The sequence below is a fragment of the Canis lupus genome, chromosome 21 (genome assembly GCF_003254725.2).
Source record: "Canis lupus dingo isolate Sandy chromosome 21, ASM325472v2, whole genome shotgun sequence".
Classification (NCBI taxonomy): domain Eukaryota; kingdom Metazoa; phylum Chordata; class Mammalia; order Carnivora; family Canidae; genus Canis; species Canis lupus.
Window position 1 is genome coordinate 34,033,616 of NC_064263.1, and position 25,794 is coordinate 34,059,409.

The following is a 25,794-nucleotide window of genomic DNA, read 5'->3' on the forward strand; positions in this document are numbered from 1 at the left end:
CCACTCCAATCAAGTATGAGAACAAAGGGCTTTAGGGTAAGGCCTAAAGGTACAGGGCACTCTAGCCTCTTGAAACATGAACTCTTGAAATTGAGTAGCCTGTGTGCTACTTAAAGACAAGTCCCCACACTTTGGAAATTTATCAGAAGAATAAAAATTGATAAGCTAGAGTTAAAAAAAAAACAAAACCACGCACTAGACTAAAAAGAACATTCAGCTAAAAGTGGAAAGGGCAAAAAGAATTAGATAATCTAAGAAAGAAAACTACTTTTTAAAAACTAAACTATTTTTTTTTTTTTTTTAAATTTTTATTTATTGATGATAGTCACACAGAGAGAGAGAGAGAGGCAGAGACACAGGCAGAGGGAGAAGCAGGCTCCATGCACCGGGAGCCCGACGTGGGATTCGATCCCGGGTCTCCAGGATCGCGCCCTGGGCCAAAGGCAGGCGCCAAACCGCTGGGCCACCCAGGGATCCCCAAAAACTAAACTATTTTTAAAAAAGATTTTATTTATTTACTCATGAGAGAGACACACACACACACAGAGGCAGAGACACAGGCAGAGGGAGAAGCAGGCTCCATGCAGGGAGCCTGACATGGGACTTGATCCCTGGTCTCCAGGATCAGGCCCTGGGCTGAAGGCGGTGCTAAACCGCTGACCCACAGGGGCTGCCCAAAAAGTAAACTATTTTTGAATGCAAACTGCCACTTTAAAAACAGTTTTTTTTTTTTTTAAGATTTTATGTATTGATTGATGAAAGACACACACAGAGGGAGAGACAGAGGCAGAGGGAGAAGCAGGCTCCCAGTGGAGATCCTGACGCGGAACTCAATCCCAGGACTCCAGGATCATGCCCTGAGCCAAAGGTAGATGCTCAACTGCTGAGCCATCCAGGCGTCCCTAAAAAACAAAACAAAACAAAACAAAAAAAAGTTTTTATTTTTTAAAGATTTTATTTATTCACTCATGAGAGAGAGAGACAGCGACGACACAGGCAGAGGGAGAAGCAGACTCCATGCAGGGAACCCGATGTGGGACTCGATCCGGGGTCTCCAGGATCACACCCCGGGCTGAAGGTGGCGCTAAACCACTGGGCCACTGGGGCTGCCCAAAAGTAAACTATTTTTTTTTTTTTTAAGATTTATTTATTTATTCATTCAGAGAGAGCGAAGAGAGAGGCAGAGACACAGGCAGAGGGAGAAGCAGGCTCCATGCAGGGAGCCTACATGGGACTCGATCCCTGGTCTCCAGGATCACGCCCTGGGCTGCAGGCGGTCCTAAACTGCTGCGCGCCACCGGGGCTGCCCAGTAAACTATTTTTGAATGCAAACTGCCACTTAAAAAGAATTTTTTTTAAAGAGATTTATTTATTGATGAAAGACACACACACAGAGGCAGAGACACAGGCAGAGGGAGAAGCAGACTCCATGCAGGGAGCACGACGTGGGACTAGATTCCCGGTCCCCAGGATCACACCCTGGGCTGAAGGCGGCGCTAAACCTCTGAGCCATCCGGGCTGCCCAAAGGTTTTTAATTTTAAGTAATCTCTATACCCAACATGGGGCTTGAACTCACAACCCTGAGATCAAGGGTCACATGTTCCATTGACTAAGTCAGTCAGATATCCTGCCACTTTTTGACACTATATGAAAACAACAGAAGAGGGAGCTCTGTGAAGTTAGAAAAAGTATTTGAACAAAATTCAGGAAAACTAAACACACCAACATAATTGACAGAAAAGTATCAGGTTCAAAAATTCTATGAGGAAGGGAAGGGCAGCCCCGGTGGCGCAGTGGTTTAGCGCCGCCTGCAGCCCCCGGTTTGATCTTGGGGACCCTGGATCGAGTCCCACGTCAGGCTCCCTGCATGGAGCCTGTTTCTCTCTCTGCCTGTGCCTCTGCCCCCTCTGCCCCCCTCTCTCTGTGTGTGTCTCAATGAATAAATAAATAAAATCTTAAAACAAATTCTATGAGGAAAAGGAGTAAGCAGCATTATAATATACCCACAGACAATGAGAGCATGCCAGAGAGACATGTTAAAAGAGATTAAAAAATACCATTCAGTTTCCAAATAAGACATTAAAGAATAACAAATTGGAATTAGAAAGCTTAGAAATGAGACGATAAGACTAAAGAAAAATAACAGAAAGAAATCATTTTAGAAATGAAGATTGAATTAGGAGAAAACTCAAAGGGAAACACAACAAATAATTCCTTAAGATAAATAGCAGAAAAGGAGGAATTTAAAAAGCACCTTTTTATTTGGAAATGATTTCAGATTTATAGAAAAGTTGCAAAGATAGTACTTAGAATTTCTGTATACTCATCATCCAGCTTACTGAATGTTATCATGACCATGATGCATTGTTAAAGCTAGGAAGTTAACACTGATACTATGTTAGAAATAAAGCTACAGGGATCCCTGGGTGGTGCAGCGGTTTAGCACCTGCCTTTGGCCCAGGGCGTGATCCTGGAGACTCCGGATTGAATCCCACGTCAGGCTCCCGGTGCATGGAACCTGCTTCTCCCTCTGCCTATGTCTCTGCCTCTCTCTCTCTCTGTGTGTGACTATCATAAATAAATAAAAATTAAAAAAAAAAATAAAGCTACAGATTTTATTTGGATGTTACCAGTGTTTTCACTGTTGTCTTTTCTTTGGTTTCAGGGTCCAAAGTTACTTACTTGGAAGATAATGATATACAGACACTTAATAACATAATGTTTACAATGCCCAGCATCCAAAAAATTCCAAGTTATGAGAAGCAAGAAAGTATGACCCATAAATAAAAAAAGAACCAGTCAAAAAAAAAAAAAAAAAAAAAAAAAAAAAGAACCAGTCAATAGAAACAGACGAGGAAAAAAAAAAAAGAAGAAACAGACGAGGATATTAAAGAAATAATGGAATTTGCGGAAAAGAACTTTAAAAGTTATTATAAGTATGTTCAAGTATTTAAAGAATAACATGAATAAGAAAGGAGATGATAGATATAAATAAATACTAGATGGAAATTCCAGAGCTGGTAAATATAAAATGAAAAGTTTACAGTATAGGCTTAACATATTGGACATTTTTAAAAAAGATTTATTTATTTATTTTAGAGAGAGAGAGAGAGTCTTAAGCGGCTCTATACTGAGCATGGAGTCTGACACAAGGCTCCATCTCATGATCCTGAAATCATGACCTGAGCTGAAACCTAGAGATGGATGCTTAACCTACTGCACCACCCAGCACCCCAACAGATTGTACATTATAGAAAAGATCAGTGAACTTGAAGATAGAGCAATAGAAACTATCTAAACTTTCCTATAGAGGAGAAAAAAAAAGACTGAAAGAATGATCAGGACTTCTCTAACCTAGGCGTAGTCCCAAAGTTGGTGGTAAGGACAAAGGAATAATGGCAGAAAGTTTCCATATATTTTTAAAAAGATTTTATTTAGGGATCCCTGGGTGGCTTAGCGGTTTAGCGCCTGCCTTTGGCCCAGGGCATGATCCTGGAGACCGGGGATCGAATCCCACGTCGGGCTCCTGGTGCATGGAGCCTGCTTCTCCCTCTGCCTATGTCTCTGCCTCTCTCTCTCTCTCTCTCTCTCTGTGACTATCATAAATAAATAAAAAAAATTAAAAAAAAGATTTTATTTATTTATTCGTAGAGACACAGAGAGGCAGAGACATAGGCAGAGGGACAAGCAGGCTCCCTGTGAGGAGCCCAGTGTGGGAATCAGTCCCAGTACCCTGGAACTACAACCTAAGTCAAAGGCAGACGCTCAACCACTGAGCCACCCAGGCACCCCTGAGAAACTTTCCACATTTATTTATTTATTGATTTATTTTAAGAGATTTTCTTTATTTATTCATGAGAGACACAGAGAGAGAGGCAGAGACACAGGCTGAGGGAGAAGTAGGCTCCCTGCTGGGAGCCTGATGTGGGACTAGATCCCAGGACCCTGGGATCATGCCCTGAGCTGAAGGCAGATGCTCAACCACTGAGCCACCCAGGTGTCCCACGTTTCCATATTTAATAAAACTATAGCTCCATGGACCTAAGAAATTCAACAAACTTCACGAAGAAAAAAATATAAAGTAAACCACACCATGGAACAATATAATCAAAGTATTAAAAGCCAATGACAAAAAAAAAAAAAGTTAAATTCAGCCAAAGAAACTGTGAAAGAGATACATTACATATAGGGAACAAAGATGAGAATGACTGCAAAAACAAGCCGTTATTTTTAACAACATCTTTAAAGTACTAAAAGGAAAATTTGTCCATCTAAAATTCTCTATCCATGAAAAGTGTCCTTCAAAAATGAAATTAAAGGTTTTTGCAGACAAATAAAAGCTGAGAGAATCTGTAGCTATTATCTTTACTACAAAAATGTTAAATGAATGTTTTTAAGTATATTATAATTATATATTAAAATATATTATAAGTATAAATCAAAGAAATACACCATATGGAAATTTGGAGCTACACAAAGCACAGTGGAGAAAATGGTAAATATATGAATATTTAGATCATAATTTTCCTTCATTTTAACATTTTTAAAAAGATAACTGTTTAAAAGTAATAACGTATCAGGGTGCTTATAGCATATATAGAAATAAAATATCTGACCACAATAACACAGGGATGGGGTGGGATAGAAGCATACTATTGTAAGATTGATGTTATACTTCATGTATACAACATGAAGTTGTATATTATTTAAAGCTCTAGACTGATAGGATAAATATGTATATGTAAAATGTCAAGCAGGGTAGCCCCGGTGGTGCAGCGGTTTAGCGCCGCCTGCAGCCCAGGGCGTGGTCCTGGAGACCTGGGATCAAGTCCCATGTCAGGCTTCCTGCATGGAGCCTGCTTCTCCCTCTGTCTGTGTCTCTGCCCCTCTCCCTCTGAAAAAATAAATAAATCTAAAAAAAAAAAAAAAAAAAAGAAAAGTAAAATGTCAAGCAACCTCTTAAAACCAGACAAATCAAAAGGCAAAAACCAAAAATAAAAGAAAAGGCAAACCAAACAAATCTCCAAATAAGAATAGCTTAAAAACTCCAAGTAAGTGGAGATAAAATGGAATGCTGAAAAAGCTATCTATCAGGTAATGGAAAAGATGTCAGGAAAAGAAACAAAAAAAGGGACAACAAAGAAGAAATGGGACAAGTAGATTTTAGTATACGAGCTGCTGAAGTGAGCACAGGATTGGGACAAGTAGAAAACATAACAAGATGGATAAACTTAAGTCCATCTGTATAGAATTACTCATAAATGGTTCAGACACTCCGGTCAAAAATAGAAAAAGATATACCTTGCAAACACTTAACTATAAGAAAGCTGGATGGGCAGCCCCAGTGGCTCAGCAGTTTAGTACCACCTTCGGCCCAGGACATGATCCTGGAGACCTGGGATTGAGTCCCACGTCGGGCTCCCTGCATGGAGCCTGCTTCTCCCTCTGCCTATGTCTCCTAGGTCTCTGCCTCTCTCTGTGTGTCTCTCATGAATAAATAAACAAAAAAATCTTAAAAAAATAAGTTGGAGTAGCTATATTAATATCAAAGAAGGTAGACTTCAAGGCAGCCCTCATAGCTTAGCGGTTTAGCGCCGCCTTCAGCCCAGGGCGTGATCCTGGGGACCGTGGATCGAGTCCCAAGTCGGGCTCCCTGCATGGAGCCTGCTTCTCCTTCTGCCTGTGTCTCTGCCTCTCTCTCTCTCTGTGTCTCCATAAATAAATAAGATTTTTTTTTTTAAAGGTAGACTTTACAACAAGAACTATTACTATGGATAATGAGAGTTGTTTTCTTTCTTTCTTTCTTTCTTTCTTTCTTTCTTTCTTTCTTTCTTCTTTCTCTTCTTTTTTTTTTTTTTTAATTTTATTTATTTGACAGAGAGAGAGCACAAACAGGGAGTGGCAGGCAGAGAGAGAGGGAGAAGCAAACTCGAGCCTCCCTGCCAGGACCCCAGGATCATGACCTGAGCTGAAGGCAGATGCTTACCTGACTGAGCTACCCAGGCACCCCAATAAGGGACATTTCCTAATGACAAGATGGTCAGTTCATCATGAAGACATAATTGTAAATATGTATAAACCCAATAAGAGAGCTTCAAAATATATGAAATAGAAACTGACAAAAATGAAAGGAGAAACACTCCAGTCTTAGTAGTGTATGTGACAGATAACCAGTAAGAATTAAGAAAACTTGGTACACCTGGGTGACTCAGTGGTTGAGCGCCTGCCTTCAGTCCCTGGCATGATCCTGGAGTCCCGGGGTCGGGTCTCACATCGGGCGGGCTCCCTGCATGGAGCCTGCTTCTCCCTCTGCCTGTGTCTCTGCTTCTCTTCTTTTCTTTTCTTTTCTTTTCTTTTCTTTTCTTTTCTTTTCTTTTCTTTTCTTTTCTTTTCTTTTCTTTTCTTTTCTTTTCTTTTCTTTCTTTTCTTTTCTTTTCCCTTTCCTTTCCTTTCCTTTCCTTTCTTTTCTTTTCTTTCTTTTCTTGATTTTATTTCTTTATTCATGAGAGACACAGAGAGAAAGAGAGGCAGAGACACAGGCAGAGGGAGAAGCAAGCTCCATGAAGGGAGCTCAACATGGGACTGGATCCCGGGTCTCCAGGATCACACCTCAGGCTGCAGGTGGCACTAAGCCGCTGCACCATCGGGGCTGCCCTGCTTCTCTCTTTCATGAATAAATAAAATCTTTAAAAATTAAAAATAAATTTTTTTAAAAAAGATTTTATTTATTTATTCATGAGAGACAGACAGAGGCAGAGGGAGGAAGATACGGTGTCCCCATACTACCAATTTTGATTTGTTGTGCTTTCATTATCATTCAATTTGAACTATCTTATAATTTTCTTTCTTTGATCTGTGGCTTATTTAGAGGAGTGTCATTTAATTTCCAAATATTTGTGGATTTTCGAGTTATCTTTTTGTTACTGACTTCTCATTTAATTCATTTTTAGAGAATGTATTCTCTGTGATTTCAGTTCTTCTAAATTTATTGAGACTTGTTTTATGACCCATAATGTGTTGTCTTGTGATTTTCCCATGTGCACTTGCAAAGAATATGTGTCTGTTTTTGTGGCGTGTTAATGTCAGATAAGTCCAACAGGTGGATGGTATTCAAGTTTCCTTAATTCTTTTTTTTTTTAGTGATTTTATTTATTTATTCATGAGAGACACAGAGAGAGAGAGAGACGCAGAGACATAGGTGCTCAACAGCTGAGGCACCCAGGCATCCCATAAATAAAATCTTAAAATTGACAGTATGTAGCTAAAGTAGTGCCTTCAAATACATTTTAGCTTTAAATGTTGCTATTAGAGAATAAAGGTCTAGGAATCAATGATCTAAGCTATCATAAAAAACTGCTAGAGGGCAGCCCTGTGGCTCAGTGGTTGGGTGCCACCTACGGCCCAGGACATGATCCTGGAGACCTGGGATTGAGTCCCACGTCTGGCCCCCTGCATGGAGCCTGCTTCTCCCTCTGCCTGTGTCTCTGCCTCTCTCTCTCTCCTCTCTGTGTATTCTCATGAATAAATAAATAAAATCTTAAAAAAAAAAAAACCTGCTAGAAAATGAAGAGCAAATTGATCACAAAATAAGTAGAAGGAAATAATTGAGATAATTGGTAGAAACCAATGAAATAGAACATAGAAAAATAATAGAGAGTAAATAAAATTAAAAGCTTGTCTTTTGAAAAGATCATTAAAATGGATAAACCTGTAACAAGACTAATGAGAAACAAATTGCCAGCATTTGTAAAGAAAGGAGAGATGTCATTATAGATCCTACAGATTTATTTATTTTTTAAAAATTTTATTTACAAAAAAATTTATTTACTTATTCTTTAATAAGTGAAAACAGGGGATCCCTGGGTGGCGCAGTGGTTTAGCGCCTGCCTTTGGCCCAGGGCGCGATCCTGGAGACCCGGGATCGAATCCCACGTCAGGCTCCCGGTGCATGGAGCCTGCTTCTCCCTCTGCCTGTGTCTCTGCCTTTCTCTCTCTCTCTCTGTGACTATCATAAATAAATAAAAATTAAAAAAAAAAAAAAAGTGAAAACAGGTATTTTATCTTACTTTGTTTTTGTTTTTTAAAGTAGTCTCCATGCCCAGCGTAAGCCGTGTGGGGCTTGAAGTCACAACCCTAAGATCAAGATCTGAGGTGAGATCAAGTGTCAAACACTCAATCGACTGAGCCATCCTGGTGCCTAGACACTATAGATTAAAAAAAAAAAAATAAGATAATTTTATAGACAACTTTATGCTTAGTGAGTGAATTCTATCAGATATTTAGAATGAATATTTTAAAAACGGAAGATATTTTAAAAACAGAAGAGCAAAAATCCCCAACTCATTTTAGGAAGTCAGTGTTATCTTGATACCAAAACCAGACAGAGATACTACAAAAAAGCTTAAGAGGGATCCCTGGGTGGTGCAGTGGTTTAGCGCCTGCCTTTGGCCCAGGGCGCCATCCTGGAGACCCGGGATTGAATCCCACGTCGGGCTCCCGGTGCATGGAGCCTGCTTCTCCCTCTGCCTATGTCTCTGCCTCTCTCTCTCTCTCTCTCTCTGTGTGTGTGACTATCATTAAAAAAAAAAAAAAAGCAAAAAAAAAGCTTAAGAGCAGTGTCTTTCTTGAACAGAGATAAAAAATATTCTTAGTGTCCCAGCAAACTGAAACACAGTATATGAAAATGATGACAGGTCATGACCAAGTGGAGTTTATCCCAGGAAATGGGAGATGGACTTAACATTTGAAACAGAGAATCCATCAGTATCTGAAGATATTTTTTTTTAAAGATTTTATTTATTTATTCATGAGAGACACAGAGAGAGGCAGAGACACAGGCAGAGGGAGAAGTAGGCTCCCCGCGGGGCGCCCCATGTGGGCCCTGATCCCACAGGAAACACTCCCTGAACCAAAGGCAGACCCTCAACTGCTGAGCCACCCAGGCATCCCTAGTGTCTGAAGATCTTAATTATTCCACATATTTCACCTAGTTTTTGTATAGTTTTATTTTTCATATTAAAAATTTAAATAATCTGGAATTTATTTGAGTATGGTGGCAGGTGAGAATATGACTTTTTTTTTGCCAGTTATTTTTCCCATTTGTTGAATAATTTGACATTTTCCCATTAATTTTTCTTTCCTTTTTTTTTTTTTTTTTTTTTGCTTCCAACTGTATTGGTCTCTCTCTTTTTTTTTTTTTTAAAGGTTTTATTTGTTTATTCATGAGAGACAGAGAGAGAGAGAGAGAGAGAGAGAGAGAGAGAGAGAGAGGAAGAGAGAGAAGCAGGCTCCAAGCCGGGAGCCCAATGTGGGACTTGATCCCAGGTCTCCAGCATCACGCCCTGGGCGGGAGGCAGGCCCTTAAACCACTGAGCCACCCAGGGATCCCCTGTATTGGTCTCTTTTTAATTCTTTCTGGTGATCTCTTCCAGAGTTAACTACTTCCTGTTTGTAGGTGATGAACTGTGTGAGGAATCCACTTCAAATGTTGACACAGCTATGAGCATGACCTTCCCTTTTATTTAAACTCAGAATTAAGACTTTTTTGGTTCTTGTTTTTTATATTCCAGAGCTACAAGTAGTCTTCACTGTAGGTTATCTGAAGGCCATCTTATGCTTTCTAGCAGTAGTCTACAACCAGACTCTAGCTGCTCCAGGAAACTACACAAGGAGGGATTTAAAAACGTAGGCATCTAAGAGGCATCCTCTCAAATGAGTTTAAATGCATTTTATTTCAGACAACCTACGTGGCATGTATTTTTCTTAAAAACAATGCCTCCACTCCAGATAAATCAAGGTCAGAATAAATGAAGAGCTGAAAAGGACATCAGCCCCATTTGTTTAAGTCCTTGTGTTGTGTGGATGAAAAGTAGCAGCCGATTAGGACAACAGGTGTTACATCCAAAGTAACAGCCACATTCTTTAACTTATTTCCATTTCTAAACCATCCTTAAAGAAAATCATATAGGGACACCTGGGTGGCTCAGTGGTTGAGCATCTGCCTTCAGCTCAGGACGTGATCCTGGGGTACCAGGACTAGATCCCACATCGGGCTCTCTGCAGGGAGCCTGCTTCTCCCTCTGCCTGTGTCTCTGCCTCTCTCTCTCTCTCTCTCATTAATAAATAAATAAAATCTTTAAGAAAAAAAAAATAATATGGGGTGTCTGGGTGGCTGAATCCTTTAAGTGACAGTGGGACTCTTGATTTGGGCTCAAGTCATGGTCTCAGGGTCCTGATATCAAGCCCCAGGTCAAGCTCCCAGCTCAGGGGGGAGTCTGCTAAAGATTCTCTCTATTGGGCAGTCTGGGTGGATCAGCAGTTTAGCACCTTTGGCCCAGGGCTTGATTCTGGAGACCCGGGATCGAGTCCCACGTCAGGCTTCCTGCATGGAGCCTGCTTCTGCCTGTGTCTCTGCCTCTCTCTCTCTCTTTGAATGAATGAATGAATGAATGAATGAATAAATAAATAAATAAATAAATAAATAAATAAATAAATCTTAAAAAAAAAAAAGGTAGTCCAGCAGAGCAACCATGCCACCTGGATTCATGTTCTCTTCAGTAAAGAACTGTAGTTTCCGAAATTAGCAAGGTTGGGCTTGATGTGTTCTGCAGCCCCTGTCATAGAAGGTTTTTACTCTTTTCAGCCTCTGTTCTTCAAGTTTGCCTTTGATCCATTACATCTTTGATGTACTTCTTGTAGGCTTTTGTGAAGCTTGTTTCCTGCAAGTGATGGTTCATGACAATATTACCACCAGTGATGACTGTGCTTTCCGTACTTTCAACCTCTGGGCTTTCAGCAGAGGCATTTCCACCAAAGAACGAGTCATCATTGTTACCCTCTGTCCTCCTGATCAACTTCCCTTCCACCTTCAGGCACCGGGGAATGCAATCTCAGTGATCTCGGCATCAGCATTATGGCTGATGAGGTTGCAGTAGATGATCAAGATAGCCTCTGGAGAGAGGAGGGCGGTGCTAACTTAGCAGGAGCAGGGAGCTCTGAGCCAGGGAGGTGCAGCCCCAGCAGTCCTGGAAGGGGTGGGGGGAGTAAGGCGGGTGGAGTGGGGAGGGGTGGAAAAGCTCCCCATTTCTGATGTTTCCTTTATCCTATCTAAAATTACTAATTTGCATGTTTGCCAGCACTTTTGCCTTTAGGAAATGTTAATGTTTAATATAGTAGTTTAAATATATTTTCTAAAAAAGAAATTTAAATAAACAAACAAGCAAATAAATAAATAAATGTTCTATCTGGCAAAACAAAGAATCTTCAATACTTTTTTTGTAAACATTTTCCCCAGCTTTTCTTTCTTTAGATTAAATGTATTTATGAACAGGAAATATGTTTACTTGGCTTAAAACTCAAATCACAGAAAAGGGTATACAGATAAAATAAATGTTGCTAGTCTGTCTTTCTTTCTTTCTTTCTTTCTTTCTTTCTTTCTTTCTTTCTTTCTTTCTTTCTTTCTTTCTTTCTTTTTTTCTTTCTTTCAATTTTACTTGTTTATGAGACACAGAGAGAGAGAGAGAGAGGCAGAGACACAGGCACAGGGAGAAGCAGGCTCCATGTAGGGAGCCCGATGTGGGACTTGATCCCAGGACCGCCGGATCACCCCCCCGCCCCCAGCCAAAGGCAGGCACCAAATTGCTGAGCCACCCAGGGATCCCCTGCTAGTGTTTCTTTTTAAAGATATATTTATTTGTTTGAGAGAGAGCGAACGCCAGTCCACGGGGCAGGGTGGGGTGGGGGTCAAGAGCAGAGGGAGAGGGAGAGAGAGAGAGAGAGACCCAAGCAGACTCTGTGCTCAGTGTGGAGACTTACCCCTGACTGGATCTCACGACCCTGAGATCATGACCTCAGTGGAAAACAAGAGGCCATCACTCCATCACTCAACTGACTGTCATCCAGGTGCTTCATTGCTAGTTTTTGTATGTGTGTGCATTTATTCATAGATATTTTACAGTTAGATTACTAAATATGCAAAAATATTTTTTCCTAAGTAAAATATTATATATATACACATAATTGGTTGCAAATTATGCAGTGTTTTTTTAAAGATTTTATTTGTTTATTCATAGACACAGAGAGAGAGAGGCAGAGACACAGGCAGAGGGGGAAGCAGGCTCCACGCAGGGAGCCCGACGTGGGACTCGATCCCAGGTCTCCAGGATCACACCGCAAGCTGCAGGCGGCACCAAACCGCTGTGCCACCGGGGCTGCCCAATTATGCACAGTCTTAATGTACTTTGCATTTTATTTATTTATTTATTTATTTATTTATTTATTTATTTATTTAAAAGACTTATTTTTTTTAAAGATTTTATTTATTATTATTTTTTAAATTTTTATTTATGATAGTCACACACACACAGAGAGAGAGAGACAGAGAGAGAGAGAGGCAGAGACACAGGCAGAGGGAGAAGCAGGCTCCATACACCAGGAGCCCGACGTGGGATTCAATCCCGGGTCTCCAGGATCGCACCCTGGGCCAAAGGCAGGCGCTAAACCGCTGCGCCACCCAGGGATCCCTAAAAAGACTTATTTATTTATGAGAGACACACAGAGAGAGAAGGGGGGGGCAGAGACACAGGCAGAGGGAGAAGCAGGCCCCATGCACCGGGAGCCCGATGTGGGATTCGATCCCGGGTCTCCAGGATCGCGCCCTGGGCCAAAGGCAGGCGCCAAACCGCTGCGCCACCCACGGATCCCCATTTTTTTAAAAAAATAATTATTTTTTCAGGAGAGACAGAGAAGCAGAGACACAGGTAGAGGGAGATGCAGGCTCCATGCAGGGAGCCGGATATGGGACTCCATCAAGGACCCAGGATCACACTCTGAGCCAAAGGTAGATGCTCAACTGCTGAGCCACCGAGGTGTCCCTGTACTTTGCATTTTCACTTAACATTTTGTCTTGGAATTCATTCCATTTCAGGACATAAAAGCTTCCTCATCATTTTTTACAGCTGCATAATATACCATTGAACAATTTCCTACTGATAGATATTTGATTCCATATTTTTTTAAAGATTTTTTTTCAAAAGATTTTATTTATTTATTCATGAGAGACAGAGGCAGAGACACAGGCAGAGGGAGAAGCAGGCCCCATGCAGGGAGGCCGATGCGGGACTCGATCCCAGGACCGCTGGATCACCCCCACCCAGCCAAAGGCAGGCACCAAACTGCTGAGCCACCCAGGGATCCCTAAAGATTTTATTAAAAAAAAAAAAAGATTTTATTTAGGGCAGCCTGGGTGGCTCAGTGGTTTAGCGCCACCTTCAGCCCAGGGCGTTATCCTGGAGACCCGGGATCGAGTCCCACATCAGTCTCCCTGCATGGAGCCTGCTTCTCCCTCTGCCTGTGTCTCTGTGTCTCTCTCTCTGTGTGTCTCTTATGAATAAATAAATAAAATCTTTAACAACAAAAAAAAAGATTTTATTTATTCATGAGAGACACACACAGAGAGAGAGAGAGAGAGAGTGGCAGGCAGAGACATAGGCAGACTCAATCTGCCTTCAGCTCAGGTGGTGATCCCAGGATCCTGGGATGGAGTGCTGTATCAGGCTCCCCTCAGGGCGCTCTCTTCTCCCTCTGCCTATGTCTCTGCCTCTCCCTCTCTCTCTCTCTGTGCCTCTCATGAATAAATTTAAAAATCTTAAAGGCACATACACTTAAAATTTTTTTTAAGGATTTTATTTATTTATTCATGATAGACATGGGGGGGAGGGTGCAGAGACAGTCTCCATACCGGGAGCCCGACGTGGGACTCGATCCCAGGACTCCAGGATCACGCCCTGGGCCAAAGGCAGGCGCTAAATCGCTGAGCCACCCAGGGATCATACTGCTACATTGCTCTCCATAGAGGCTGTAGCAATATATAATACCATCAGCAATGTATGAGAGTACCTATTTACCCACATGCTTATCAACTACATGTTTTCGAATTTTTTGAATGTAATATTCTAGGGGTTAAAAATGGTTTGCACAGTGTATTGTTTTAACTCACATTTCTTTTATTATGAATGCTTTTTCAAAAGCTCTACTTTGGTGGGCCTAAGTGGCTCAGTCGGTTAAATGTCTGCCTTCAGCTCAGGTCATGAACCCTGGGTCCTGGGTAGAGCCCAGTGTTGGGCTCCCTGCTCTGTTGGGAGCCTACTTCTCCTCCCTCTGTTCCCTCTTCCCCCACTTTGCCCTGCTTGTGCTCTCTTTCTCTCACAAATAAATAAAAAAAAATTTAAAACTCTTCTTAACTTTTGTTTCATTCCTGGAAGTTATCTTGGGACTTTAGTATATAGCATTGATAACTAAGGTAGAGCATTGATAAATATGACAATTTGGTCTTAGTACCCTTTGTTTTTGTTTTATGCCTTTATTGCATTAGCCTTAACTTCTACAATAATATTAAATAATAAGGGATCCCTGGGTGGCGCAGCGGTTTGGCGCCTGCCTTTGGCCCAGGGCGCGATCCTGGAGACCCGGTGCATGGAGCCTGCTTCTCCCTCTGCCTGTGTCTCTGCCTCTCTCTCTCTCTGTATGACTATCATAAATAAAAATTAAAAAAAATATCAAAGGTTTAAAAAAAAGAATAATGGTGAGACGTAGAATCCTTTTTTGGTTACTGATTTTATTTTATAATTTTTAAAAAAAATTTTATTTATTCATGAGAGACACAGAGAGAGAGAGAGGCAGAGACACAGGCAGAGGGAGAAGCAGGCTCCATGCAGGGAGCCCGATGTGGGACTTGATCCTGGGTCTCCAGGATCAGGCCCTGGCTGAAGGCGGCGCTAAACCGCTGAGCCACTGGCTGCCCTTGGTTATTGATTTTAATGGAGCAGTCTCTTGTATTTCAATTATAAATAAGATATTGCTACTTCTCATTATGTTAAGAGATTATCCTACTCTTCCTAAAATTTTAAAGATTAAAACAAACACGTGGATTTTAAAGATTAAAACAAACACGTAGAAACAAATTCTAGCAAATGCTTTTCAGAATCTAGATTTGGGTGATTTTCTTTTCTTTCTTTCTTTCTTTCTTTCTTTCTTTCTTTCTTTCTTTCTTTCTTTCTTTCTTTCTTTCTTCTTTCCCTTTTTTATGGATGAGCTGTACAGTTTTAATATATTTCCTATTGCCAAATGAACTCTACATTGCTAAAATAAACCCTGCTTGGCTACTATGGATGATTTTTTAGCATCCTTTAATCCAGCTTGTTAAGGTTTTCTCAAAACTTTTCTGTCCACATTTAAAAGTGAAGCACTGTTGTTTCTTTTTGTATATATGCTGTTCTGGACAGGTTTTGTTATCAGGGTTATGATGACCTCATAAAATGAACCAGGCAGCCTTTCTTCTTTGCTTTTTTGCCTAAATTCATCTGTGTTCTCCTGGCTGGCGAGAACAGGGCTGGCCAGTGCCCAGAGCTACTCCAGGACCCTGGCTACCAGCAGCGTGTTCTGAGCCCTCTTCTTGACTCCCAGTGCTGTTGTCTCTGGCATCTTTCTGCTTCCCCATCTCCTTCAGGCTGACTTCCCAGTGAGCTCCCTTAGCATTTGAGCTTCAACCTGAGCTGCCCTCTGGGTGAACCCAGAGGAGGGGATTTCCTTGGCAGATGGTGGCTCTCCATGGGCTCCTCCCACTTCCTCCTGGAGCTCTCTCCCAGCTGCACTCGGAGCTCTCTCCTGAGCTTCTGCTGCCAGCTCTCTGCTGCCCTCACCTGCCCTCTGGCCACCATGTCTGTCCTTGTCATGGCTTCCTGCAGCCAGAGGCATGGAGAATGGGACTCACTTCCACAGGTTTAGTGTTCACAGATGTCTTGAAGTCCTTGGGAATACTCCAGAGCATCTGGTTTGAAGGGGGTGTTGTAGTGAGGCAATGAGTTGTTCTGGCTGCCTCTGAAGAAAATGCTTCAATAGACCCAAATAGCTCTGCTCTTAGGGAGGAAACACAAATCACATTTATACCAAAGGGCACCTCCAAGGAGGCCTAGTGTGGTGTGGCAGGACATGAATCCCAGAACGAAGATGGGGGTCACATTTAGTCTGGACCTTTATCTAACATGAATATGGTATCCCCAGAGACAGATGTGTCCCAGGAGGTGACAATGACTTACACCCTACACACCCTGCCGCTTCCTTGTCCTTTCCTGCCACCTGAGACAACTTGATGTCTAGCCTTTCTGTTCAGCTGTCAGCTGTGAATGACATTAGGTGGTGAGGCCTCAGCTGTGCAGTGAATTGTCTGGCTCAGACTGACACTTTTCTTGCCAATGATGGCATCTAAGGCCAAGGCCATGGGAAGGCACTTTTGTAAGTATGTTGTTTGTCATATTTAATCTCATCTAGTGGTTAAGAGTATGACATCTAGAGTCAGGCAGATTTGGGTTTGAATCCTGGGTATGTCACTTACTAGCTGTGTGATCTTGGACAAGTAATGTGACTTCCCTGAGCCATTGTTCCTTATCTTTAAAATAAAAAAATAACAGATAAACGTATTCGATTGTTGTGAGATAATAATGTGTATAAAGCATTTGGCCTAATGCCTAATTTAGTAAATATTCTATGTATGTTACTTAAGCTGCTTCTTTAATCCCTAAATTTTTAAAAAATTATTTATTTATAATCTCTATATCTGATGTGGGGCTTGAATTCATGATCCTGAGATCAAGAGTCACATGCTCTTCTGACTGAGCCAATCAGACAACCCTTTTCTGATTATTAATGTATCTCTCCTGTGAATCAGGGTAAATTCTCAGCTGACATTCAAGACTCTCTATGATCAGTATTCAGGGTGTGTTTCCAATCTTTTTTTAAAAAAGATTTTACTTATTTATTCATGAGCGACAGAGAGAGAGAGAGAGAGAGAGAGAGAGGCAGGCAGAGACATAGCTGCAGGGAGAAGCAGGCTCCCTGCAGGGAGCCTGAAGTGAGACTTTCTCCCAGGATCCCTGGATCATGACCTGAACCAAAAGCAGATGCTCAATCACTGAGCCACCCTGGCATCCCTGTCTTTCCAGCCTTATCTCCACTGCTCCATTGAGCTTACTCTATCAATCAAAATCTCACGTCCTTGCTCTTGTTCATGCTGTTCTCTTAAATGAAACTCTTCCCTTATCATCATCATGTGTTGAGAATCTTCCCAACTATCACGACCGAAGCTCAATATCATGTAACCCAGGAGGAGCTCCTGGCTGCCCCATTCAGAGGTTCTCTAGAGCTGCCTCATTACTATTGTAACTGCCTTCAGTCAAGAATCAGGAGATGAGATAGGCTCGTGAGCATAAAATTTATGAGAATGTTCATGTGACAAATGTCCTGAGTTTCTATGAATGTGCCCCTCCTGGAGAGTTGATCTCTGAATGCCTTGGGCCTTAGAGGCCCTGTTGGCTCCAGAATTTCTGCACTGCGGGGCTAGGAGGCATTCTGGTTGGGGGCGCGGGGGGAAGCTAGCAATCTTGTTTTGTCTGGCAAGGACACTGATTTCACTTGTGTTGTACGCTTATTAAGGATGGCTTAGGGGAGGGGATAAGAGGTTAGGGTTGAGTGCCATGGATGTTTCTTAATCTGTGAGTGAGTGAACGGAGTCCTTAAGCCTGGCCAATAACTGAACCAGCTCTAACCTAACATGTTTTTTGAAAGTGAGAATATAAAAACAAACACAAAACATGAGGAAGTCAGGTGGAAGTCTGTCAGTGGAAACAAGCCAGAGTGTTAAAATGTGTCATTCCACAGTCTCTTCCAGGTCCCTTTGTGAAAGGCCTTCTTTTTTTTTTTTTTTTTTTTGTGAAAGGCCTTCTGAAGAGGTAAGACTTTTGCCTGGTTTGGGTGGGCTGGGCTGGCTAGCGTGGGGTGAGAACTTGAACTTCAAATCAAAAGACAGAGAAGTAAGGCCTAGGCAGGAAAGGATTTACCTTTTCAGGGACCTCTCAGGTCTGATGGGAGCTTGTTCTAAATCTATCTGCCAGGAACCATGGTTAGGTGGTCAGGCTAGGACTAGAGATCTACTTCTCTCTAGGAAGTGTGTTGAGGGCAGTCCCCAGGGATCCCAGGGGTGTGGCTATGCTTTGGAGCATGAAATTTGGTGAGTGTGCAACCTGGTATGTAGACATCTTTCCCGGGATCAAAGGGCTGGTTAAGGGAGGGGTGCAGTATAAAGGGAAAGCCAGGGAATGACCCAGGCCTGACACAGAGGACTCAAGAGATGCTTGCTCCTTTGGATTGCTATGTAAGGCAACAAAGGATGAGTTAATCCCAGAGGTGATGGAGAGTCTTTCAGAATACAGCTCTGGAAAAATCCTCATTTTGCCATACTCTGGGTTAGGTCCCAGCCCTTCTCTGACTTTTTCTCTGGAAATTTTGTTCTTCTCTTAGACTTTGAGGAATCATGAGTGCCATTTGCCAAATATTTCCAGTTCTCTATTCCAAGCGTGTGGTAAGATTGCACTTCCGGGCACTCTTGTGGCTGGCTGGAACCCAAGTGACCATTTATGGTCAATGGGCTGTGAATGAAAGACATACATCACTTCTGGTCCATAGCATTTCATTGCCAATACAAGACCCTTCACAGCTCTCTTTCTGGCAATGGTTTAGATGATGTTCAAGACGATGGCTGATCTATTGGCTTAAGTTCCCAAGTGAGGAGATGTGGAGCAGAGCCTCCAGCCATGAACAGCTAGCATAGGGGGAAATAAACCTTTGTTGTTTTAAACCATTTCTTTCTATTAATTTACCCCACTGAAAATCCAGTTGTCCTGTGTATTCCCAGGTTTTACTGTCCCACAATTTTGCAAGACCTGCTTGCTTGCTTGCTTGCTTTTCTTTCTTTCTTTCCTTTTTTCAAGATTCTGCACCTCTTTTCCTGGTTCCTGTTCTTTGTAAACATATCCCTGGATCCCAGTGCTACCTTGTCACTGCTTAGCTCCAACCTCAGGGTCCCTAGAGTCCCCTCTTTGACCATGAAGAAAGATGGGTTCTCCTCAGGCAAGATTGCAGAGCTGAAGCAGGAGTGGGCACAGGGTATATGGTAGCCAGCCTCTAAGAGGGCTGTGGTGACGCCCACCTTCTGGTAGTCACACCTTTGTGTCGTTTTCTTCCACGTGGTACCAGTGTAGATCTGTGTGATCAATAGAACGTGGCACAGGTCGTGGTATGTCACTTCTAAGATTAGATTATAGACAATTGTAATTTCAGTCTTGGTTACTCTTTTGATAATTCACTCTGGGGAAGGCCTGGCATGGGAAACTATGGGGAGGTCCTTGTGACAAGGAACTAAAGCTTCCTACCCTGTAAGTAAACTTGATGTTCCAGACCCAACCAAGCCTCAATGACTGAGCCCTACAGAACACTTTGCTACCTTACAAAAGATCCTGAGCTAGAACCACCTTGCTAAAGCCTCTCCTGAATTCCTGATTCTGTAATCAGGGTTTATTGCTTTAAGATAGTAAGTTTGGAATAGCTCATTATGCAGCAATAAACTGCACCTAATCCAGGCCAGGTGCTAGGGAGGTTGTAGTTTGGATATCAAAGCACAGTATGATAATGATGATAGATCTCTGCTTGGCCTGGTTGTGTCCCTTGCTCTGGGACAGATCTGGCCTTTGTGCATAGTTGCTGACAAACCTCTCTGTACAGCACTCAATCCAGGGGAGGAGGGAAGAAATATGAACATAGTTTGGTGTCCATCACCTAGAAATGTCTCTTAACCCAGTCCCAAGAGACTTACTCAAGCCTGTCTTGTGATGAACGGGGAGTTCTAAGCAAACAATGAATCCATTTTACAAAGGATGTGAAACATTGGTGGGCTAGCCACATTGCTCTGGGACACTTTTGTTCACCATGTAGAGAGAGGGAGCTGGCGTGACACTGTGAGAAGCCCGGCTCCCTCCTGTGGAGTGATGGATGTCAGAGATAGGTGAACAGAGATACCCTCTGTGGGACACATTCCATAAGATTGAGGGCCTAAGTTATCAAGGGGGAGCAGTGAGCTGGTGAAATCAGGACAATTGTTGTTCAAAGCATCTTCACTTAGGTTTGTTACCTTGCAGGGCTTGGGGAAATTTGAGGTTCAATAATAGTGACCACAAATACTATTCTTCCTCTTAGTAAGCATTTGCTATGTCTGACTTCAAAGTAAATAGTTCATGTACATCATAATTCTCAAGCTCTGAAGTAATCTATAAGGTGGATGTAATTCCCGTTTTATAGATTACATAACTTGTTTCTTCCAAGCACTTTCTCCAAAAGTCAAAGCAGGCATCACATGTGCAGACACTTTCCATTTTATTTTTTTAAATTATTTATTTATTTATTTGGGAGAGAGAGCATAAGTCGGAGGAGGGGCATTGGGAGAGAGAGAAGCAGACTCCCTGCTGAGCAGGGAGGCTGACATGGGCTCCATCCCAGGACCCCAAGATCACGATCTGAGCTGAAGGCAGATGCTTAAGTAACTGAGCTACCCAGGTGTCTCAACAACATCTTCCAATCTTTTTTTTTTTTTAAGATTTTATTTATTTATTCATGACAGACACACAGAGAGAGGCAGAGACATACACAGAGGGAGAAGCAGGCTCCCTGTGGGGAGCATGATGTGGGACTTCATCCCAAGACCCTGGGATCACAACCTGAGCCAAAGGCAGATGCTCAACCACTGAGCCACCCAGGTGCCCGACACCTTCCATTCTTACAGGTGGAGTCGTCTGGCCTCCCCATCTGACTGGAGGGCCCAATTCCAGTTGTGTTATCAGTACATGTAAATTTGGTCTCTTTGTGAGACCAGGTCTCCGGGAAGAGAGCCCATGCCACAGCCTGGCCTAAGGCTCCTGGCTGCAGGAACTGACCTGCATTTATCCTCGGAGTTAGCAAAACGTGCAGATAACTTATAAGGGCAGTTGGCAGAATGCATTTGAAGTGAAGTACAAACCTCCTGCACTTTAGCTCTACAAACACAGGGGTCTCTGCAGATAGGAGTCACATCCCTGGAAGCAATCTAGTTACAGTGAATGAGGCCTCTGTCCCTTCAAGACTGAGTTCCAGGTAATGACAAAAGGAGAGGTGGGGAACAACAATGTGAATATGCTTACCACTACCGGAAGTACCCTGAAAAAATGGTTAAGATGGTAAATCTTATGTTCTGTATTTTTAATCACAAAATAAGAAAAAAGGATATGGGAAGTTGTCATCAGTTAGTATGTGGAATCTGCTAGAAAGAAGTGACTGGCCTAGGGAGGTTTAGTGTGAGTCTGTGTGGGATATGGAGCAACAGGTGGAGAGGTGAACGAGCAGGTCATACTCTGTCATGGCAAGAAGACCACAGACGATGAGTACAGAAACTCCATCTGGATCCAGTACTGGTGAGGAGGGATTTGTAGTTAATCTTGAATCCCCAATGTGGCTGCGACTGCGGTACTTTAGTATAAACACACACACACACATGCACACACATGCACACACACACACTGTAATGTAAATGTATTACATTATAATGTAAACTGGATAATATATATGTGTAATATGTATACATGTATGTGTGTGTATATATGTATATATATATAATTAATAAACAGTAATACATAGTTGATAACATAGGATGGGTGCACATCTTTCAAATGATCCTTTTGTCACCTTTCCAAAGTCCTGGGTTACAGAGGCCTTTCAGGCTTGGTTCAGTGGGAGGCCTGCATAGGCAGACCCACAGCACTATAGTCAATATTGCAGGGCTGAGTGCAAGTCCCAGGTGAGCTGCCCCCATTCCTATCTGTCCTGTCTACATGTTAAACTCACAGAAGAGTGCAGAAAGCCAGCAAGAGAGAAACAGCCTTGTTCCTCACAATCTAGTGGGAAACCCTGACCTGGCTCTCAGAGATAAGCCCTGTGGGTACTGAGGTCCGCGATGAGTCTGGGGAGAGAATAGGTTTGTGAATCTTGGCTTCTTCTGAAAGGTCATGAGGCCTCGGTGCTGGACTTGAGCATTTGGGAGGGGAGCTGTGGCTCCTTTTTGGGCTCCCTGAGAAATGACTATCCTTTAGAGAGACAAAGCTTGACTGAGGTGCTAAACTGGAGTGACATCTGATTCTGGGAGCTTCTGAGCTCTCTATCCTCTCTGCCAAGGCTCCGGAATGGTATTCTGGAGTATCCCTCCTGGCTAGCTAGGACCAGGGAGGACCTCCACCTTTGAACATGCCACACCTTGCATGGATTTGAAAGTGGCTCCACACCCCCATCCTCCTCCGCTCAGCCCACAACTGTCTCTTATCCTAGATTATAATTCCTCTGAGGGCAGACACCATGTCTCATTCATCATGTGAGCTTCTGGAGCTTCTCTTTCCCTCTGTCTCTCCTGTGCCTTGCATATGATATAAAATAGAGGATCCTAGTGACCTCTGGCTAAAAACCCTTGTCCCTAGATGCTCCTCTTGGCTGTACTGTCTTTTCCTCTTTTCCCTACAAACCAATTGCTGCGGCTTTATAACTTTACACTGTCAGCCAGAGTTCTTAAACTGCACTTTATCTTAGTCTGTTGTCTCAAGATTCTTGCTTGATTCCTCCCTGTCTGGCAACCTCCCAGATAAATCACAGCCAGTCCCATCCATGCTACACCTCTCCCCAGAATATCTAACACCAGGGCAGAGTTAGAAGGGCCTTGGGAGAACATCCAGGAAGCCCTGTATTAGAGATGGGAAAACAAGACCCCTGAGGGGAAAAGGGACTTGCCCAAGGTCATGGTTTTGAGTCTGGGCCAGAAGTCAGCTCTCCTGCCTTTCAGGAGCTCCAGGGCTCAGAATGCTGGTCTGGAGGCCTCCATCTTCATGCTGCCTGATGTTTGGAAAGGGCCTTTTTCTGATCCTCACCTTTCAGGCATCACGTATCTGGAGAGCCGGGTTGATAGTTTGGCCAGCCAAGAGTGTCTGCTCCAGGGCCCAAGCAAAAAGAGATGGCCCGAGGGAGTGGAGACCATAGCTGGTGGCCCTCTTGACATTCTTTCCATGTAAGGACTTCTGTCAAAGAGTAGTTTGACAATGAACTCAATGAACAAATGTGTCTTGCTCGAATTCACTCTGAACGTGAACTTAGCAAAGCGTTCAGGGCCATTGGAACTCCCTGCCTATTCCATCTGCCTTCTGGCAGGAGGACTGTTTTGTTTTCGTGGCCTTGTGGTAATGTTTTTTTCATTAGGAGAGGTTGATTCCTGCCTGAGTCCCACCCAAGGCCGCCGGCTGCATGTCTGAGTTCAGGAGGAGACTAAGGTGGTATTGCTGCTTCATAAAGCTCTTTGCCAGACACTTCTCACTTGGTCCCCAGTAAATACCTGGGTAACAGGCAGGAAAATCCTTATTAGACCCAAGTTTATAGAAGACATTATGGCCCAGAGAGGATGAATGATTAATCCAAGGCCATGCAGCCAGTGAATTACCGATTGGGGAAATTTGTAGTGCTCGAATTCTAGCTCTGCTATTTATTAGGAAGATCATTTGAATCTAGGCCCCTGCTCACTAGTTGCGGGATCTTGAGCATTACTTAGCCATGGTGCCTCAGTTTCTTCTTCACTTTTAAAATAAAGGACATAGCATGTCCTTCATTGGAATGTTGGGGGATTAAATGAGTCAATATATGTAAAGTACTTACCTCTGCCTGGCAATCAGTAAGTGCTATGTAATGTTAGAAATTGCTGTTATTGACAGGTCTGGCTCTGTTTTGAGATAGGACAAGTCTCCTCAGAGCTCAGATAAGCAAAAGCTCATAGTGCTACAAAAAAAGTCTCAGAGATAATCCGGTTTGTTCACTCATTTAATTTTGTTATTTTTAAAGCTTGACATTTGAAGATAATCATATAAAATTACTCTTGGGATGTATAGTAATTAGGCACACAAGGTCAAAGTTTCACATAAATGGTTGAAATTATGTGGCCAAAAGTTTTTTAAAATTTTTCTCTTTTTTTGTTATTCTTTGGTGTCTATAATAGACATCCATGTCAACACATTTCTCCATTACATGCATCATTTAATCCTGATTATATGCACTGACAATGACTCACATTAAGAGACAAAAATAGAGAAAAAACAGTATTACTCATAATATTCGGGAAGCGGGGGAGGGGAAATGGGAGGAAGTGTAAGGATGTTAATTTCCTTATCTTTCATAGCAGCCAGTCAGTTGATAGATACTGTCTAAAATTGATGCATGTTTAAAAAAACATAGTGGGGGCAGGCCCAGTGGCTCAGCGGTTTAGCGCCTGCCTTCAGCCCAGGGCCTGATCCTGGAGACCCAGGATCAAGTCCCACGTTGGGCTCCACGCAGGGAGCCTGCTCCTCCCTCTGCCTGTGTCTCTGCCTCTCTCTCTCTGTCTCTTAATAATAAATAAAATATTAAAAGAAAAACATAGTGATTCTAGCTTCTTAATATTTTTTAATAATATATTTTCTTAACCTCAGAGGTATTTTTGAGAAATAATATCTCCTGTGGAGAATAGAGAAAGTCCAGCAATTCCATTAGTTTTTCTTTAGTGTCATTGTCTTTTGTGATATTCAAGAAAAATTTTTAAAAAAATTTAAAGATTTTGTTTATTCATGAGCAACACAGAGAGAGAAAGAGAGAGAGAGAGAGAGAGAGAGAGGGAGGCAGAGACAGAGGGAAGGGGAGGCAGGCTCCATGCAGGGAACCTGATGTGGGATTCGATCCTAGGACTCCAGGATCACACCCTGGGCTGAGGCAGGCACCCAACCACTGAGCCACCCAGGGATCCTCAGAAAATTAAATTTTATACCATTTAAATTTTTTTATTTTTTAAGTGATTGCTACACCCAACATAGGGTTTGAACTCATGATCCTGAGATGAGAAGTTATATGCTCTCCTGGCTGAGTCAGTCAGCGCCTCTTCATTTTTTAAAAAAAGATTTTATTTGTTTATTTGAGAGAGAAAGAGAGAGCACAAACGGGGGGAGAAGGGGCAGAGGAAGAGGGAGGAATGGGCTCCTCCCTGAGCAGGGGCCCTGCCGTGGGGCTGGATCCCAGGACCCTGGGTTCATGACTTGAGCCAAAGGCAGATGCTTAACTGACTGAGCCACCCAAGTGCCCCACCAGTCAGGTGCCTCTTCTTTTTTGGATAGTATATAAAGTATTATCAATTTTTAATCAACTATTTCTCTATACCCATCCATCCATCCATCCATCCATCCATCCATCCATCCACCCACCTGTCTATCCACTCTCCCTTATTGGTTACCTATCTATCCTTCTCTTTATATGTAGAAAGACAACTATCTGTAATGATGTTCTCTTGTGCTGGCCATGACTATTGTGAAGTGGTGGGATCTCGAAATTTTAAAATATCTTTTATGTGCTCTTCAGCATTGTGTGAATTTTTTATTATAAGCATGTATCATTTTTTCTCTAAAGGTTTATTAATCCCTTTTCATATTATAAGAATAATATATTGTCAGTGTAGAAAAGTTACAGAATATAGCTAAATAAGAGAAATAAAAATCACTCACCATCCTATCATTCTTTCCTATATTTTCCCTTACATGTTGGTACACATTTTGTATATACACATTGTTTCGTTCCAAAGATGGGATTGTAATATATGTAATTAGTTTTTGTTTTCAGTTAAAGATACATCTTGAAAGGCATGTATCATTTTTATAAAAGTAAAGTCTAATCTTTAAAAAAGAGAGGGAGACAGTGTTTTAAGATTTTCCCAACATTTGGACTTTCTTTGCTCTTGCCACCGCTCCTACATTATACTCCAGAATAAAGGGTTTCAGGCTCATACAATACACACAGTAGTCACACCCCAGGCAGTCGTTTTACCCCCCACC

The 25,794-nt window shown here is 42.3% G+C and overlaps 2 protein-coding genes and 1 pseudogene across 5 annotated transcripts in view; 2 read left to right on the top strand and 1 right to left on the bottom strand.

Annotated features, from left to right (window-relative positions):
* LOC118349954 (60S ribosomal protein L17-like) overlaps positions 1-25,794 on the top strand; it is a 48,974-nt gene that overhangs the window by 17,821 nt on the left and 5,359 nt on the right. For 2 of the 4 annotated variants that reach the window (XM_049098696.1, XM_049098695.1), the window contains one exon: positions 8,088-8,152. The exons of 1 other annotated variant lie outside the window; for it this stretch is intronic. The gene's annotated coding sequence lies outside the window, so the exon portion shown is untranslated. The remainder of the gene's footprint in view (positions 1-8,087; positions 8,153-25,794) is intronic. One more of the 4 variants, XM_049098697.1, reaches the window with a different exon arrangement.
* AMPD3 (adenosine monophosphate deaminase 3) overlaps positions 1-25,794 on the top strand; it is a 149,500-nt gene that overhangs the window by 17,815 nt on the left and 105,891 nt on the right. The window lies entirely within an intron of this gene.
* Positions 10,497-15,497, bottom strand: LOC112667407 (translationally-controlled tumor protein-like; annotated as a pseudogene).